Genomic DNA, 20,868 nt, shown 5'->3' on the forward strand with positions numbered 1-20,868 from the left:
ACTTTGCTGGTTTTTGTGTTTCTCTAGAGAACCCAATCCAACACAATACCTTAATAACTTCTAACATTCATGAAGCTGATGAATAGGTACTAGAACTCTAAGTTCAGGTACTGCAATTAACACTTAACACTCATATCTGCATAACCTTGCTTGACAGATGACTTCTACCTCATTTTGATCTTCCAAATGTGGTACCCGCCCACTGCCATGTAGTCAATTCCTTCTCATAGCAATCCTACAGGACAAGGTAGAACTGCAACCCCCAGGGTTTCCAAGGCTGTAAATCTTTATAGAAGTAGACTGCCTCATCTTTCTTCTGTGGAGTGGCTCGTGGGTTCAAACTGCCAAACTTCTGGTCAGCAGCCAAATGCTTTAGCCACTGAACCACCAGAGCTCCTTAAATGTAGAAGGGCATCTAATTGGCATAACCTACTGCATCTAGAACTCTAGTGGCAAGGCTGTCTGGGTAATGTAGTTTTTAACTTTCTATTATCTCCAACTACAGTGAGAAGAGGGAGCTATGGTAGCGTAGTGCCTAAGGCACTTGACTACTAACCAGAAGGCTGGCAGTTCAAACCCACCAGCCACTCCTTGGAAGGAAGGTTGGGCAATCTACTTTCGTAGTGATACCACTTCAGAAACCCAAGGAGGGGTCCTACTCGACGGCACATAACAACAACAACAATGAGAAGAGAATGGAGATTGAGGCAGCTGATCCATAGATCCTACCACACCATGTAAAAAGAGTATGGATTTTATCTCAAGAGTTATGTAAACAACTGATGTATTTTTAAGCATGGAAATTATATACTTACTTTGATTTTTAGGAGGGTGTTGGCTATGATAGTAGACAGAATTAATTGCAGAAGCATAAAATAGAAGTTTGTCTTTTTTTTTTTTTTTTGGTAGTAATTCAATGGAGAAATCATAGAAAAACTAGGCATTGAGAGTAAGAGAAGGGTTGAGAAGACATAAAGAAGGTAGAACCTTCAGAAATTGATACAAACTTGATTGGATATGGTGGGCACCAGAGAAGGAAAAGCTGAGGGTTATTACTCTTAGTGTCTTGGTTCTCTTGTGCTGCTATGACAGAAATACCACACGTGGATGGCTTTAACAAACAGGAATGTATTATCTTACAGTTTAGGGGGCTAGAAGTTGGAATTCAGAGTGCTGGCTCTGGCCTGGGTAAAGGCCCCTCAACCTCGGGCTTCAGCTCTGCCTCTTGTTCCGGGCCTGTTAGAGCTGGATGTGTCACCTAAATCACACAGCTGCAGGCTGCTGAGGCTGACAAACCCAAGGTTGACAAGTAAAACGGCACAATCCCAAGATCAAAAGACAACATGGCAGGCCACTGGCTCAAGTCCAGGAACTAGACATCAAGACTCAGACAAATGGAGAATCCAAGTGTGCCAACAACCTCAACACCTTTCTCAAAGCTTTTCCATATATACTGGAAGCAGGCCATACCCCAAAGGCAACTCCCCTTCAACTGACTAGGTGCTCAAAGCAGATTCCAGCATGGAGGTAATTACAATCTCATCATGAGGAATAACTACATCTAGCTGCTAAGCCACTCAAAACCAGAGAGAGAAGGAGAAAGAGAAGGGAGCATAATGGGTTCAGTTTTAGAAATGTTGACTTTTTAGTTCCTGTGGGACATCCAAAGGGGAGTGTCTAGACTGCAATAGGATATAACAGCTATTTTCTCTTATTGTTTTGGAGAGGAAAATGTCATGAAGATACAAATTCTGGAATCATGAGTATAGCGCAGATGCTTCCAACCAGTTCATTCAATTCCACACCTTGGTGAGAATCTGCATTCCACCCTAGGTATACTGAATCAAAATCTATAATTTAACAAGATCCCCTGGTATAGAGATTAAAATTGATGCCACAGGAAAAGTCAATAACAATGTATTTGGGTAACTAATACTAGCTACTAAAACAAGTAACGCCAAAATCCCAGTGGCTTAACATATTAAGCATTATTTCCCACTCACCTCATAATCCAGTGCAGATCTACTATGCATTTATGGTGGAAGTGGTTCTGCTCTTTCAATCATTCAAGAATTCCAGGCTACTTCTACCTAGCAGCTCCACTGTCTTCCAGGGCTTCAAAATACCCTGAAACTGGCCAGTAAAAGAATAAAATCCTTCCAGTCCCAAATATCCATCTCATTCTCCTCCTTCACATTAGCCTAAAAGATATAACCCAAAGTCCCATCTAGTCATTACATTTATCTTAAAATTCCAGGTGGTACACAGACCTTTCCATCAGGTCTAGATGTGACGTCTCTCAATTTGTCCACCTATGAACTAAAAAGACAGTAAGTCTACTTCTCCCCACCATATTGACACCCCATATAAAATGGTAGAAGTGGAAGAGGATAACTGCAAAAAACACTTCAATTAGGAAGAAGAAGGGGAGATACACAGCAGTCATTGGTCTACAGTAATTCTGAAATCCTGGTTACATTTTGAAGTCCCTCTATACCAGAAGTGGAGATACTTCCTTATTACGTGATTAGGCCTTAATTCCTTTTTCTTTTTTTCTCCATGTCCTCTGGCTCTGCCTTCTGCGAAGTTTTCCATGTCTGTAACCTTCCTTATCCACATCTAAATGAGTTTGCTCCTCCTTGGAGGCCTCATAGCTTTCATACTTGAAGAGGCTTTGGGGACACCCAAAGATGATTTTAGAGTTTAAAAAACTAAAGATGATTTTAGATTGAGTACATGGTATTTTTTTGGCAATGCAATTCTCCCAAAAATGATCCATTTATCTCTAGTCAGTTCAATATGAAAGTGTTTTAGATTGGGTTCCTAAAAAGCCAATCCTGAGAAGAATGCAAACAGTGATTTATTAAGAAATGTGTTTTCTTCACACATTTTTCCTCTGGCAGGAAGACACCAATAGTTGCAGTTTACATGGCCAGTTGCAACCTTTTAAGACATGAGTCACCACTCACCACAGTAGCATATAGAACACTGTCTTTGTGGACTATGTTATGCCAATTACCCTTGATGTCCCCCACAGCTATAGCCCTGAGCCTCCAGATCCAGGGACTTTCCCTCAAGCTGTTTGCTTATGGCTAAGAAGTGGTCATAACTTTGCCCCCTGTTTGCGCTACAATATATACGGGTATTTTTATCATGTATAAATACAAATAAGTATGTAAAAATATCATTTGCCAAACCTATTTATGATCACGGGTATAGTCCAAGAGACTAGTGGACCTTGCCAACTTCAGCTTAAATGAACCTGAAACCAAAAGAAGAACTAAATGGTACCTGGCTACTATTGTCAATTACTCTGAAAGGGATCTCATAAGAAGGTCTCAGATAGAGTGGGAGAAAAATGGGGAACAAAACTGAAAATAATAAAAAAGACCAGGCTTACTGGTCTGACAAAGACTGGTAAAAGGAATCCCTGAGACTATGGCCCTTAGTCACTCTTCAAGCCTGGAACAGAACTCAGCCTTATGGTTCAACTTTCAGCCAAACAATAGGTCTATGGGGTGAACAGTAGCACAAGGGAGGTATGCACCCTTAGAACAATCAACCATATGAGATCCAAAGGGCAGCATCTACCCAAGGATAAAGCTCAGAAGGCAGGAAGGGATAGGAAAGAAGGGCAATGGAAACAGTAAACACAGGAAGGAAGTGAAAAGAACGCTGTTACACTGTGGAGACTGCAACCAGTGTCACGAAAGAAAATGCGTCTCAATTATTGAATGAAAACCAATCTGCTTTGTAAACTTTCACTCAACTCACAACAAAATATTTTTTTTAAAAAATAAAAAAATAAGCAAAAGAAAGAAAGGAAGAAATACCTTAAGAAACTAGTATGGTAGTGGGAAAAGCAGACAGAAATCACACCAGTTATTTTAAGAGAGAACTTAAAGAATTACTAAAGAAAAAAAAGAACACTAAACGATATGGAGGTAATAAATTCAGAAAGCAGCTATTACCGCCAAGGCAGGGGCAACAAATGAAAGAGGTTTCAATCCCTAAAACTAAGAAACTTAGATGAGTGTTTCCATGAAGCTGAAATTCAGACACTGCTCAGCTGGTACTAGGGTCTGAAGGAGAGGTCCCATTGATCTGCAAATGCATACCTCTAAGGAGGGGGCGGGAGCTCTGGTAGCGTAGTGGCTAAGACACTTGCCTGCTAACCAGACGGCTGGCGGTTCAAACCCACCAGCCACTCCTCGGAAGGAAGGTTGGGCAATCCTACTTCCGTTGTGATACTGCCTCGGAAACCCAAGGAGGGGTCGCTATGAGTCAGGTTTGACTCCACGGCACATAACAACAACAACAAGAAGGAGGGGGCGGTAGTGACTGGTGCTGAAATCTCAGCGAGGGTGCAATAATAGTGTTGGAAAAACAGTGAACTGGGTTCAGCTGTTGCTACAGGAATGAACTGTCCTGATGAAAAGTTGCTGGAATCATAACAGAAGGAACATAAAACAAATGGAAGCAAACAGGAAGTAGGAAGACTCTTCTCTCTCTTCCAGCCTCGCTGTCTCTCTCCGCACCCCCTATTGGTTGCTTCGTAACAGGGAGCAGCTGGCAAAGCAGAAACAGTTTGCAGATCCATGAGTCAGAATCCAGTCTGGGGCAACCAACAATAACAACAGTATCACAAAGAACGGTGGGTTTGGAAGTGCGATAATTGCTTGACTTGCACATAAGTAAGGGTAACAACTTTAGCCAAAACCCCACAGAAGATATATTCAGTCAGATGCTGCCAGAGAATTCTGGAGTATAAATTATGCCTCAAACTTCTTCCCACCCAACACAGGACAGCTGGGTCTTTCTCACTCCTGTGTTTATCAGGCATTTGTTTAGAGCTGCTCCTTGAGAGAAGGTAAATTCCCAGGGATTTCTAGTCTTTGTGAAATCAGACAAAGCATCTCCGATTACCTGAGGGCAGGCCTTTGAAAAAGAGCTGCAAATGCAGGCTGTTATAAGGGGAAATGTTGAAATTTGGGCATTGGGAGCATCTAAAAACATGAATACATGTAGATAGGCAAAATACCAACAGTATTCTCTCTGGACACATAGCTCTAAAAGCTACCTTATTTCTCTGATTTCTTGACCAAATCTCTCTGCCTTCCAATTTAATGGTAGCTGCAGCAGTAGACTCAGGTATAGTAAGGAATGTGAGGCTAGCTCAGGACTGGGCAGTGTTTCGTTTCTGTTGTACATGGGGGTCACTATGAATTGGAGCAGACTCGACCACACCTAACAACATAACAAAACAAATTTGAGACTAGGAGCTCTGGTGGAGATTAAACCATTTGTCTGCTAACCAAAAGGTTGGTGGTTCAAACTCCCTACCCATTCCTTGGGAGACAGATGAGGCAGCTTACTTCCATAAAGATTTACAGCCTCGGAAATGCTAGGTGGCAGTTTTGCCATGTCCTATAGGGTCGCTATGAGTCAGAATCAACTGGAAGGCAGTGGGTAATTTGTAGCCCATGTCTAATCAAACCTCTTCGAAAGAGCTGTCATTTTGGTCAAATCCTACTGGGGCTTTCTCACTCAAAGCCTTTTAAAATCCTATTACTGTTTTAAATCTAGAAGTAGTAGTGTTTTTTAACCCTGAAAGGTCCTTAAATGTTGAACTCTCTATTCCTCTTTATTTCTGTTTCTACACTGGTTAATTCTGTACTGTGCTGGTAGCGTAGTGCATAAGGCACTTGACTGCTAACCAGAAGGCTGGCGGTTCAAACCCACCAGTCACTCCTTGGAAGGAAGGCTGGGCAATTTACTTCCATAGTGATACTGCCTCGGAAACCCAAGGAGAGGTCACTATGAGTCAGTCCGACTCGACGGCACATAACAACAACAACAACGTGCTAATCTCTTTCTGGTAAGACCTTGCTAAACATACCAAAAATTACCAACGTCTACTATAATGTTGTTTTCTGAACTTTCCCCTTAGTGCTACAATTTATGTAGCTACTGGTCTGTCTTTTTGAGGTATGACAAACAATAGTTTACCAAATGTTTTGCCACGGCCTGACAGGAATCTTTACCTGTCCAGCCTGCTGTATCTACTTCCTCAATTTCCATCTGACTACTATGTTAAGTGAATACCACATATTTTAGAGTGTTTTTGTTATGGTAGGACACCATTTCTATTTTTAATGGGTGATTGTAGCTACTGTAACAAACAACTCTCATACCTCTGCCATCATAACCTAAGAAAGGTTTATTTTTGTCTAATCAGTCCAATAGAAGCTCTGGTGGCATAGTGCCTAATGCATTTGCTAATCAGATGGCTGGCGTTAAAACCCACTAGCCACTCCTCAGAAGGAAGATTGGTCCAATAAGGATCAGTGTGGTAGATGTGTGCCCCACAATCATTAAAAGACCCAAGATTCTTCCATCAAATGTTGCTGCTGTTCTTGAGGTCCTGAGTTTTCTGTATCTGGCTGGCTGATGAGTGCAAAACAAAAAGGTAACTATAAATCACTGGGAAGGTTAGGGTCGAGTTTAGAACAGGTGATCACTGCTCTGTCCACATCCTCCAGGCCAGAAACAGTCAAATGGTACAATCTAGACGTAACCAAAACCCATTGCCATCATGTAGATTCTGACTTATGGTAACCCTTTAGGACAGAATGTAATTGGCCAGAGAGTTTTCAAGGCTATCAGTCTTTACGGAAGTAGAGTGCCTCATCTTTCTCCTGTGGAGAGGCTGGTGGGTTTGAACTATCGGCTTTTTGTATTGCAGCTGAATGCTTTAACCACACCGCCACCAGAGCTCCTTCAACTAGAGGTAAGGGAGCTAGGAAACGTGGGTTTCCTGGGTTCCCTACAGGAGAAGAAAATGATAAACATGTATCACTGTCTTCGCTTTTGTTAGGATACTTTCTCAGTTTGGGGTAACAGAAAATCCAACTCAAATTGCCTTAATTAAACAACAAAGAGAATTTATTGGCTATACAATAGAAGTATAGAGGTAATATAGAGCTCAAGTTCAGTTTGAATTGGAGGAAAGGATTGGCTTCCTTTCCTTAAAATTCTCTGAGCCCAGCCCTCCTCCATGTATTAGTTTTATTCTAAATTGGCCCTCATTAGTATCAAAAAAAAAAAAATGGTTGTAGCTCTTCCAGTGTTAACACTATAATGCTACAACATCCGTAGAAAAAGGGAACTTACCTTTTTTTCCAGCAATCAAGCAAAAATCTTGGGCTTCATTCTCATTTGCCCCTGAAACACAAACTGAGTCAAGGGAAGAGTGAAGATAATCCTGATAGTTTTAAGCCACTTGAACTGTTTTTGGAACTGAGGCAAGAAAGGGAAGGAAACCAATCTATCCAAATTGCATAGATAGAACAGTATTACAAGTCTAAAAACACAGAAAAACAACAGAAATTAAAGTAACAGAATATATTTATCGTGAGTAGATATGATTTGAATCGAGCAGCTTCCAACTCAAAGTATCAGGAAGATGCTCCAAAGAGCGGACAGTGAAAACAGATATATAGGCAGGGTAGTCTTCTGAATTCTGAAGATCACTGTAAATTCTTTTCATGTTGGTTTCTTAGGACATAGAGGCAGAGCATATCAGTCAGTCATAAAAACAGAGTCATTAAGGACATGTAATTTATCCTAAAACACAGCTTTTAGTGAGACCCTGGATATCCCGCTTCTCAAAACTGACTGCACATAGATAATTCTCCAAAAAAGTCCAATGCCTAAAGCAACCAAGCTGCTAACTAGGTTACTGTTTGACCTGACTCTGAGAAAACTAGTTCCTTAAAGGCTCAAAGTTCAAAAGGACATCTAAGGGCAAATGGCCTGCGTGGGTTATTCCAACTCTGTAGTCGACCCAGAAATCTGGATTCCAAGAGAATTAAAATAATGTCTTACAAGGGAGCTGTGGAATGGAAGCTGGGAAATTACCCATATCCATTTCAGTCAGTCAGGGAAGAATGTAGAGCAAGATCTCACATAAAAAGAATTAGTACTGTTTTGATACCTAGATAGAGTGTACAGCATGTAAGAGAAGCTGAAAATATAACAAGCCCTTAAAAACAATGGGAAGGAGTGGTAAAGAGAACCAAGAGAATCATAGTCTAGAAACCAAGAGAGATGTTTAAGGATGGAATAATCATCCAAGTAACTTCCTGTGCACTGATCTCATTCTCATTAGGTATCCTGATCATAATTTGGCCTCTCATGTAAATGTTTCTTTTGACCAAAAATATGTTAACCAGAATTTTCGGGTCTTCATGGCAGTTATATTTTTCATGACAAAAGGATAAATTAGAATTTTGGTTTCTACATCAGTAGCCTCGGAAGGAAGATGGGGCAATCTACTTCCATAGTGATACTGCCTTGGAAACCCAAGGAGGGTCGCTGTGAGTCAGGTCCGTCTCGATGGCACATAACAACAACAACAACAACATCTAATAAATCTGGCTGGCAAACTACAGTCTGGGTTTAAACTAAACCTCTGGGAGCTGACATTAAATTTCTGTCTCTGCAAACTGAGGATGAGATTCTAGAATATAAAGTGAAATTTCAAGTTTACTCTCATACTGTAATATGCTTCGCTAAATTTTAAGAGTTATACTTGAAAAATCCCAAGGTTTTTGAACTTTTAATGTTTTTTTTTGTTGTTGTTGTTGTTTATTCTGTCTTCTGCATTTTCAGGACCAGCAGGAATGGGAAAGCAAATTGATTCCCAGGCCCAGTGTGGGTAAGAGTAGGTCATGATTACCTGTAACCACTCCAAGTCTCTAGGAATGATCCAAGCTGCATTTTGGAAAGATTAATCTGGGGGTGGTAATCAATAAGGAAGCTACTGCAAATACAAAGTTGTTATCTAGTAGATTCCAATTCATGTCAACTCTATGTGTGTCATAGTAAAAGCCCATTGGGTTTTCAATGATTTTTAGGAAGTAGATTGCAGGGCCTTTCTTTGAATCAGCTCTGAATGGATTCAAACTTCCAACCTGTTACCTACCTAGCATTAAGCTTTTGTATCATCCAGGGACACCTACAAAGATAATTCCTGAAAAGAGCTGGAGTGCAATCTAGGTGAGAAAGAAGAAACTAGTTCAAACAAGAAATAATTAGTAGGATTTGGTGACTAAAATTTTTTTTTAACTTTTTATTGTGCGTTGTGTGAAAAGTTTACAAAGCGAATTAATTTTCCACTCCACAATTCATACACATTTTGTTTTGTAACACTGAATGCAATCCCCACAACATTTGTTTACCATTTCCATTCGTTCTTCTTTGGTGACTGTTAAGTGTTTGTTAAGGATCTAGCCAAGCAAGATTTCACTTGTCTCTTGAGAGCTGGGCCATTACATGCATTTTGTGAGCATATTTGGAGAAACTTTCTTTAAAGATCAGAATACAGTGTTTAGCAAGTGTTTATGCAAGAAATGCCTTCGTTGGCCAAGTGTTTTTCTTGTAAATGTACCTATTTTAATGTTTTTTGTTATTACAGAATTATAGACATACATATTGCAGTAGGAATTACAAGGTATGCAAGCAAACCGTATGTTTAAAATACATTTCAAATTTCAGTCAATTATTAAAATAACCTGACTTTATTTGATCCTCAGGCGCAGTATTTCTTTTAATGGTGCCTCTCTTCCTTCACTTTTTACTTTCCAAGCCTGTGGAAAACTAGCTGTTAGACACAGGAAGAACTCGGAACTCACGCTTCCACGCCATCAGATTCGGTGTGCAGCCCCCATAGGGTGACTGCAGCCTAGGGCCAGCCAGCCAGCAGACCCACACCCACTCGTGCCACCCAATGGTCCTCGCAGGCGGCCAGTCGCGCGCGGCCTTCGAGGCGGTGCACATGCCTGCGCCGGCCTCTCGCATCTGCGACAAGAAAGGGAGTCCGGACGCAAACAGGCTGACCTGGAGTCTACCCATGAGGCAGCGCGCCGGCTTCACGAGAACCACCCCCCCCACCCCCCCTTGGCACGGCTCAGCAGCCTGCGCCGCAATGGGAGCCGCCGCCGCTGCCGCCGCCGCGGTGTAGTGTTTTCGTGCTCCTCCTTTTCCTCCTCCTCTTTCTCCTCCTCCTCAGGTCCCCAGTCAGGCCGATCAGCTCCGCTCAGCTCACGGTAAGCGCCCCTCGCCCCCGCCCGCCCGGCGCTGCAGCAAGCAGCGGCCCTCCCGCGCGGCTAGCGCCGCCTCGCTCCGGGGGCGGTGGGCTGGGGGTCTTGAGGCCGGCGCAGGTCGCCGGGAGCGCCCAGAGCGCGGGGGAGGGAAACAGCTGCGCATCGGCGGCCCGGCCGCCATCTTGCGCCGGCCCCGGCGGGGGAGGGATCCCCGCGCGACGCGGCAGGCGGCTCGGCAGCGCCAGGCCGGGCCGCGCAGTCCGCGGCTTTCTCCTCCTCCTTCTCACCTCCCGGGGCCCGTGCGCCTGTCTGCTCTTAGTCTGATTTTGACTGTTTGAGGGCAAGTCCCTTTGATTTTGTGTACATTTTGTGTTGATGTTTGGCAAAGACCCACCCTCCACTCATAACAGCTTACCCTTGAATCTTTTCAGTCATGGGAAAAAAGACTATAGGGGGTTCTGAACTTTGAGGCGTCGGGGACCCTAGGGCCAGGTTCCCCCAGGGGTCCTTCCACTCTCATAGCTTTATTTTTGTCACAGGGACGTCCCCGCTCTGCCTTAGACCCCGTTATTGTCTACCGAAGAAAGGCCTTGAGGAGAAACGTGGAATTGGTTACACAGTGATCTAACCGAGCTTTGCAGGTTTCCCATAAAGCGGAAAGAATGATCTCATGCAGATTATTCTGCTCTAGAGATGGAGGGAGTTCCTACTTATCTCAAGTTTTAATGCTTTTAAGGAGAAATCAGCTAGAGAGGGAAAAAAGATGAAGAAGCACCTGGAAGCACAGGAGACCTTCGTTGAAGAGATTCTCTTTTGTTTGCAAAGATTTATTAGTTTTTTTTTTTTTTTTTTTAAATTCTGTGAATAAAAAAAAATGGCTTTATTGTTTCAGGTTTTGGACTGTGCATCTTAAGAATCTGACACCTTTTCATGCTATTAAACAAAATACTGAAACCAGAAATAGAGTTTTAAACTACAAAAGCCTCCTTTTCGTATTTGTAAGGTGTCCTGCTTGAGAATTACTGTGCCGACTGAGATTATGTCTAAACAGAAATTTACTAATTTAGGGCCTTGCGCTCTTGATGATGTAACTTTGGTAGACGTTTTCCGTCAATTTGTATCTTTCTACCTGATTTGTCTTTCATAGTTCCTTTTGGGGTGGTCTGTGTTGACAGAACTGTTTTGAAGGTGAGAAAAGAGACTCAGAAAGGAGGAGTTTACAGTCCTCTCTGGTCCTGTGGCTAGGAAGTGAGAAACCCAATTCTGGAATCTTAGGTCTCTTGACTGCTCATTCATTGCTCACAGTTCACAATAGTGTGTTCCGTTTTTTGTGAGAGAAGGATCGACAAAGAGAATCACCTAAAATTTTTTTAAGAAATACCATTAAGATCCTTTTTCTTTTTACATTTTTAAGAGTTCATTTCTTAATTTTTCAACTTTTTATTGTTTATATCATGTTATTTTTCCAATGATACTGAGAAATTAAAGAATAGCTCATTTGAATACACATCTATCACCTAGTTTCAACAATTCTACTCTTGTGACATTTGCTTTGCCTACCTAACTTAAACACTTTTTGCTGAACATTTTCAAAGTGAGTTTCAGATAACATGACAATTCACTCCTAAGTATGTCAGTGTGTGTCTTTGTTATCGAGTGCTGCTATAACAAATACCACAAGTGGATGGCTTTAACAAACAAATTCATTCTGAAAGAGTTACGGAGACTGAAGGTTGGAATTCAGGACACCAGCTCTAGGGGAAGGCTTTCCCTTTCTATAGGCTCTGGGGGAAGGTCCTGGTCTCCTTTCAACATCTATGGACCTGGTGTTCCTTGGAGATGTCCCAGTTGACTTGGCATCAGTCTTTTCCTGGGTCTAGGAGTTTCTCAGCACAGGGACCCTGGTCAGCTTCCTGCTCTTCTTTCTTGGTGGTAGTCAGGTCCATCTTCTTTCTTCCTTGTGTGATGAAAGAAATGACTCAGGTAAGGATCTGACTCAAGATGCTCCAAATTAATCCTGCCTTATTATGCTAGGATTTATAGCACATCACAAAATAAACATTAGATCAGAAAACAACCACACAATAACGGGAATCACGACTTAGCTAAGTTGACATGTTTTTGGAGGATGCAGTTCAATCTACCACATTTTTCTACCAAACCACGATACTATAATCATACCTAAGGGGGAAAGGAACTCACTGTCATCAAATCAGTTCCAACTCATAGCATCCCCCATTGGGTTTCCAAGGCTGTAAATCTTTTTTGAAGCAGACTGCTTCATCTTTACCCCACAAAGTAGCTGGTGGTTTGAACCACTGACCTTTTGATTAATAGCCAGCTGCCTTAATCACTACACCACCAGAACTCCTTCATACCTAAGAAAATTAAGAATATTACCTGTTATCTAATATATATATATATATAAATATATATAAATATATGTGTGTGTGTGTGTGTGTGTGTGTATATATATATATATATATATGTATTTTTTTTTCTTCATATTTCCCAAGTGATACCAAAAATACTCTTTTTGGTCATTTTGTTGGAACCAGGATCCACTCATGCATTACATTTGTATTAGTCTTTTAAAATTTATAATAGCTACTGCTTTTTTTTTTTTTTTAATCCTTTTAAAACACCTTTTGAAGAGAACAAGTCAGTAGTCTTACAGTAAACTATATACTGTGCTTTACTGACTGTTTCGTCATGATGTTTAAATTGTTCTTTCTATCCCATATACTTTCTAAGGGAGCTCTGGTGGCGTAGTGCCTAAGGCATTTGACTGTTAACCAGAGGCTGGTGGTTCAAACCCACCAGCCACTCCTTGGAAGGAAGATTGGGCAATCTCCTTCCATAGTGATACTGCCTTGGAAACCCAAGGAGGGGTCGCTATGAGTCGAATCAACTTGATGGCAGTGAGATACTTTCTATAAATTTGAATATATTTTAATATTTAGCAAGAATAGTTAAAAAGTCATACAGTGTACCTCAGATTACATGACATAACCTTGAATGTTTTTCCTGTTCTTTTCCTTCTTCAGAGAGGGTGTCAGAATTTTTTTATCAAGTTGTTACAAGTAATGATTCAGAAGACTTGATATACTCAGTGATCTGTATTTTTGAAAAAAAGTATATTTGTAATTTAGATTTATTTCTGCGAAGTAATTTTCTTAAGGATTCTATTAACCCTCATATACCATGAAAGAATAGTTACCATTGTGTGCCATCTAGGTCCAGTGTTTTTTGTTTGTTTGTTTATTTATTTATTTATTTTTACATTTAAAGTTATATAACATATATCCAAATGATCCACAGTATGTGCATGTTAACTTATTTAGGAAAATATGGAAACAAAAATACAAAATTACGTTGTTTTAGAAATTTCTTACACCCTCCTTACACCCTCCAGAATGCACCTAAAGCTCTCCTAGAGGAAATATTGGGGTAATTCATTGGTATTCTTAGATGGAAGTGCCATAAACCTAGTTTAAAATAGATTAGACCAAAAAACATGTGCTTTCTTAACTGAAAAGCACTGGTGGATAATTTGCTTCAGGGATGACTAGCTTCAAATGTCACCCAGATTTCAAAGTCTCTCTATCCTACCGCCTTTTCTAACCCAGAATGTGTTGCTTAGCTTTTCTCTTTGTTGACTTCTTTTCTGAGGCAGTCTTTCTCCATGTAGTGACTACATCATTCCCAGGCTATATCCTGCTAGCTCAGTGGAAAAAGAGAACCTATTTTCTAACAATACCAGCAAAGCTGTCAGAATTGACTTTTATTTGACTCTTTCGGGTTTTGTCTCATCCTGATATGATTACTATGGTCAGGAAGAGGGAATGTACTATTGGGTGAGCCTGGCTCATTTGTTTACCTTTGGAGCCAGGAAATTGGGCCAGTCCTAATTAAACTGGGCTGAGTGGGGAGGGGAGTGTTCCCTAACAGAAAACTGGAATGTTGTTATTAGAAGAAAAGATGGTGGACAACTAAAAACAGATAGATTTATTACATGCTGCCTCTTTTCTGATAAGGTCAACGTATATTGATATACACAATAACATAATTCTATATTCAACTAAAAATTCACTCATGAATTTTCTAGGGGAGAAAATCTGAAAACAGGTCTGGCTCTTGAATCTAACTCCAAGTCTAGATTATCTGGATAATTTTCAATTCTGCTTGATTGGCTCTGTATGTAGCTCCTCATATATGGTAGTAGTTGCTAACATCTGTTATAAAATAGTGGAGAGAAATCAGAATAAACCCAATTAAAAGATTCTATTTAGAGAAGGGGAGGAGAAAGCATACAGAGTTCTTGTATTTATTGTATTCTGGCGTACAGGAATAGAAAAGACTTTGTTTCTAGCAGTGATTTGGGTTCTTCTGTCAGCCAGTTTAGAACTCCTGGTTCTTCCATTGTTTAAGAGATTATCTCTTGCCCTTTATTCTTTTTGACCAGTTAGAGTGGGGTTTCGGGAGGAGTCCTCTTGGAGCATATCTATCTAGCAGTTCACCATCTGTTACAGAGTGGCTTTAGCTGCTTAGGGATTGATTACCTAGGGTAGGTGTTTTAACTGTTTTTATATGTGGACTTAAGTGGCTGTCTCATGATGATTTTTAAATGCATTAACAAATTGCCTAGGATTAGAACGGAGGCAAGTTATAATGCAATATAGTTATTCAAATATAAGAAAAAAAATTTCATGCTTCATTATTAACGTAGTAAACAAGATCTGGTGGTAATTTAATAACTCGTCATTTCAAAGTGGTGATGACTGTCTATGACTTTTGTTATATCACCAGCAAGTATAATGTAATATGAAAATATCTAATTTCTATTGGTGACATAGTCTCAAGTACTGCAAATACTCCTATGGCATGTTGCCTACATTCAAAATGGAATGAAATACTAGATTTCCTGAAAATAAAAATGTAATTATGTTCCTATCTAAAACCAAGAATTCTTTGAATTCTATCCATGGATCCTTTTGGAGGTATGGGGTTTGTGGGCCCCCAAGAATAGATTCCATCCATAGAGATTAATCAACCATACATGTTTTTTGGGGTGGGAGTGGGAGATTTAATATTTCTTCAACATTCTTTCAGTTGATCTTGGTCCAGGGCTAGTAACCAAAGCAAAGGTCATTAGTCTGTGAACTAATTTGCTCCTTGCTCCTAGGCTGTACCCCTGTAGGTTACTTATTTTGTGTATAGTTGTTTACTTTGTCAAATTCAGGAAACACAATTTGGAGTACTTTTGGAGAGGTCTGAAGGCTTCAGGCATATCCTAATACCTTTTGTTTCCTGATTACTCACTCATTCTACATTTGCTATGCTGCATAGATTAAGATTATCTTCAACTGTAGGATTGGTGACTGCTGATAGAGAGGCCTTCATTAAACAAAAGGACATAGGAAAATAGCTTTATTAAGTTCCATGGGGTAAATAATAGAGTCTCACAACTTTATTGAATAGAAAAAGGTAAATAAAATTGCACTACTTTTTTGATGCTAGGTTGTTAGTATCTGTACATTTCAGAAGTTACAACATAAGAGGTGACTTTCAAATATTTCATTTTTTTGTATCATTTTAGAGATTATAAAGTATATTCACAAAGTTAATCTTGTTTCATCCTCAGAATAATAACCTCTTTGAAATAGGTGGTATTATCATCACACATCCATTGCAGATGGAGAATTTGAGTCTCAGAAAAAGTTAATTTCATTCATTGTAATATTTACTGGTTGCCAGGTGCAGGAGCTCTGGTAGCATAGTGGCTAAGACACTTGCCTGCTAACCAGACGGCTGGCGGTTCAAACCCACCAGCCACTCCTCAGAAGGAAGGTTGGGCAATCCTACTTCCGTAGTGATACTGCCTCAGAAACCCAAGGAGGGGTCGCTATGAGTCGGGTTTGACTCGACGGCACATAACAACAACAACAACAACAACATCTATTCATTTTATAAGATATGATACCTTGACCTTCCATTGCCTCAACCTCATTCTTTCTATTTTAGGATTGCCATATTCTCTTCTACTTAGGCTAGGCAGCACAGTGTTAGCCTTGCAGCCTGGCAACACCAACCACCAGTGGAAGTGCTGGCTCCTAGAGCATTAGGCCTATTCTGCATCTCATTGCACTCTGGAAGCTTCTAGTGCTAGGATAACCTTACTCTGCCTGGGTTGATGGGGAGCCATTGAACAGTTTGTTGTTGTTAAGTTGTTAAGTTGTTGTTAAGTGCCGTCGAGTCGTTTCCGACTCATAGCGACCCCATGCACAGCAGAACGAGACACTGCCCGATCCCACGCCAGCCCCACAATCCTTGCTATACTTGAGCCCATCATCGCAGCCATCGTGTCAATCCATCTGGTTGAAGGCCTCCCCCTCTTTCGTCGACCCTCCACCCTACCAAGCATGACATCCTTCTCCAGGGAATGATCCCTTCTGACAACATGACCAAAATAGGTGAGACGAAGTCTGGCCATTCTTGCTTCCAAGGAGCATTCTGGCTGCACTTCCTCCAGGACAGATCTGTTAGTTCTTTTAGCAGTCCATGGTATTTTCAGCATTCTCCGCCAGCACCACATCTCAAAAGCATCAACTCTTCGTCGGTCTTCCTTATTCATTGTCCAGCTTTCACATGCATACGAGGCGATTGGAAATATCATGGCTTGTGTCAGGCGCACCTTAGTCCTCAAGGAGATATCCTTGCTCCTCAGCGCTTGAAACAGTTCCTTCGCAGTTGACTTTCCCAATGCTACACGTCGTCTAATGTCCTGACTGCTGCTTCCGTTGGCATCGATTGTAGAACCAAGCAATGTGAATTCTTTGACAATCTCAATCTTCTCTCCATTTATTGTGATGCTGCTCATTGGTCCAGTTGTGAGGATTTTTGTTTTCTTTATATTGAGACATAATCCATACTGCAGACTATATTCTTCAACCTTCATCAGTAGGTGCCTTAAGTCATCCTCACTTCCAGCAAGCAAAGTTGTATCGTCTGCATATCTCAGGTTGTTAATGATGCTTCCTCCAATCCTGATACCACGTTTTTCTTCATATAGTCCAGCTTCTCGGATTATTTGCTCAGCATATAGATTGAATAAGTGTGGAGAAAGAATACAACCCTGACGCACTCCCTTCTTGATTTTAAACCATGTAGTGTCCCCTTGTTCTGTTCGAACGACAGCCTCCTGGTCAAGGTACAGATTCCTCATGAGTACAATCAAGTGCTCGGGAATTCCCATTCTTCTCAATGTTATCCATAATTTGCCATGATCCATACAATCAAATGCCTTTGCATAGTCAATAATGAACAGTTTGGGAATGATAAATAATACAGTTACAGTATTATTTTAGGAAATTGTAATTTGAGGGCTCTAAATTGAATGGACAGAAGCAGAGAGGTCTAGATGTGGAGAGATGGAGATGTGAGTCTTATAAAGTAAACCTACTATTCTAGATGTGAGGTTCTAAGGTCCTGAACATGTACAGAGTGAATGGAAAGGCCAGGGTAACTGTGGGAAGTATTTTGAAAGACGAATTTCTAAGACTGGTGAACTGATTAGATGTGAAGAGTGAAAGGAAAACATCAAAGGATTTCTCCAAGGATTCGAGATCTAAAGGATGATTTTTAAAAAATATACAGTTCTGTGGCATATAGTACATTTACAATATTATGCAGCCATTATTACTATCTAGTTGTAGAACATTTTCATTATCCCAAAAGCCTATACTAATTAAGAGGAGCTCTGGTAGTGTAGTGCCTAAGGCACTTGACTGCTAACCAGAAGGCTGGCGGTTCAAACCCACCAGCCAATCCTCGAAGGAAGGTTGGGCGATCTACTTCCGTGGTGATACTGCCTTGGAAACCCAAGGAGGGGTTGCTATGAGTCAGGTCTGACTCAACGGCACATAACAACAGCAGTACTCATTAAGCAGTCTCTTCCCATTCCTCCCCTTTCTCTAGCTCCTGACAACCACTGATCTGTTTTCTGTCTCTATGGCTTTGACTATTCTGGACATTTCATCTAAATGGAACATGGTACATATTGCATGATACATATCATATCATCCATTATGTGTATGTACCATAGTTTAGTCATCCATCTTCTGCTATAAATCTTAGAGATAAATCCCTTGCCAGATATATAATTATCAGCATATCATATCATGCAATATGTGAACATAATACATATCGCATGCTACATATCATGTAATATGTGACTGACTTCTTTCACTTAGCCTGTTTTCAAGGTTCATTCATGTTGTAGCAGGTATCAATACTTCATTTTCTCAAATTACTGAATCCATTGTATGGATATACCATATTTTGTTTATCCAGTCATCAGTTGATAGACATTTGGGTTGTTTCCACTTTTTGACTGTTTGGATAGAACTAATTTTGCCCATTGTATGGATATACCATATTTCATTTATCCAGTCATCAGTTGATAGACATTTGGGTTGTTTCCACTTTTTGACTGTTATGGATAGAACTAATTTTGCAGGGAAAGATACAGTCAGTTTTTGAAATGTTGAAGTTAATTTAAATATCCAAATGGCAGTTTTCAGCAGTTAAGAGATGAGGGATTGTAATTTAGTTGAGAAGTTGGTGTTGGAGGTTTATATTTGATGGCTTTGTGGACTGCTACTTAGAAACTACAGCTAAAACTGGAATTTATTAGTCTCATTTTTAAGGAGCAATTAGTTTAGGACTGAGACCTTAACTGTATAGAAACCTCTGTTTTTACTTTAAGGAGGAAGAGAATATGTAAAATCTGTAGAGTTTTAAAAAAGTGGGTAGAGAACCAGACTATTGTAGTACAGAAAATTATGGTGGATGATATTTCAGAAAATGAAGTGAAATAGTTGCAAGATGAGCAAGGAAAATGAAAACAAAGAAAAGATAATTTGACTTGGCTATTGGGAGGGTTATTGGGATCTTCAGATGGATGTATTCAGCAGAATACTGTAGATAATATAGCTGCCCTACTGTGCTCAGCTCAGTTTTGACTGACAGAAGTTGCTGGGGTGGAGTGGTAATAAGGACAGCAAATAATTGTGGCCTGGATCAGTATCAACAGGGAGTAGGAGCTTTTAATTGAATGAATGAGAAAGGTGTTATAAAAAGAAAGTCCCTCATCTACTGTTGTAAAGAAGAAGGTTTCCTTATTATTATTATTAATTGTTGTAAAAATATGTATCAAACAATATTTGCCAATTTAGTGTTTTTCATGTGTAGTTACATCATGCAGTGTAGTGAGTTGCATGATATGGCTTTACGAGCCATAGTCTTTGTAACTCCCACTGGATTACAGGGTGGGACCATACAAATCTGTGTCAACTTGGCTGGGCAGCTGATAGTAGTTATTTCCTATAATGAGACTGGCAATTAACTCCAGTGCTGGAATTTGCAATGAGCAACTGAGTAGCTGCTTTTAAACTCCTGATTGTTAAAGTCATTCACCTGGGATATTTCTCTTGGCGCAGCCCAAAGAAATCTTCTGGGAAAGTTCACTCAGGTGTGTAGAATGCTGATGTTGGGATTGGTTAGTTTTGCCACTCTGCCAGGCTTAAAATGAGTCCTCCTAGAGAATAAATAGGACAAATGACAGGTTTACATGGCTCTGAGAGGCCAAGGTCCAGAGAGATTGTCCAAGAGCACAGCAGAACGGAGACTGTCCTGATTGAAGACCTGTATCCTGACCTTGTTCTATTATGTGTTTTGTTGATAGTGCTTTTGGTGTCATATATAAGACTCCATCATTAAAAGCTAGGTCCCAAAGCAGTACTTCTATATTTTTCCTCTAGTAATTGTATGGTTTTAGTTCTTACAATTAGGTCCTTGATCCGTTTTGAGTTAGTTTTCTTGTATGATATAAGGTATGAGTCTAGCTTCATTCTTTTGCATGTGGAAATGCAGCTGTACTAGCAAGATTAAGGTTTTCTTGTCTATAGATGCTTTTTTTAAAAATGGATTTTCTTGAAATATAATTTATGTACAGTGAAATACACAAAACTAAAGTGACATGGGTCAATGCATTTTTTTTTTTTTTGCGGTGTTCCCCCCCCCCCCCCACAACCAACAAAGAAGTTTCCCTACATGTATAAACCTTTCCTTGATCCTCCACAACAATGAACTAATACTATATTTGTTCTTCTGTGATTGACTTATTTCACTCAGAATAATGTCCTTCAAGTTCATCTATATTACGTGGTGTTTTGCAGACAGTACTTTATTCTTTAGTGCTGCATGTTGTTGCTGTTGTTGTTATGTGCCGTCGAGTCAGACCTGATTCATAGCGACCTCTTCTTGGGTTTCCGAGGTATCACTACGGAAGTAGATTGCCCCATCTTCCTTCTGAGGAGTGGCTGGTGGGTTTGAACCACCAGCCTTCTGATTAGCAGTGAAGTGCCTCAGGCACTACGCTACCAGTGCTCCCTGAGTGCTGCATAGCATTCCACTATGTGTATGTACCATAGTTTGGTCATCCACTCTTCCCCTATAAATCTTAGAGATAAGCCCCTTGCCAGATATATAATTATCGGCAAGTGTGAATTTGTGGCTGTCATTTTTGTTATGTGCTTTTTCATGGTGTCGATTTCTTTGTTCCATATAATTTTCTATTCTGAGCTCGTTTTGTTTATGAATTGTGATATCACTTCCTTCATTGCTGTTATTTTAGTATTTGCTGAATATTTATGCTGGTCCTCTTTTTTGATGTGAAGGTTTATCATTTTTCTTTGAGGTT

The sequence above is a fragment of the Orycteropus afer genome, unplaced genomic scaffold (assembly GCF_000298275.1).
Source record: "Orycteropus afer afer isolate SDZICR_OR568_19922 unplaced genomic scaffold, OryAfe1.0 scaffold00015, whole genome shotgun sequence".
In the NCBI taxonomy this organism is placed as follows: Eukaryota; Metazoa; Chordata; class Mammalia; order Tubulidentata; family Orycteropodidae; genus Orycteropus; species Orycteropus afer.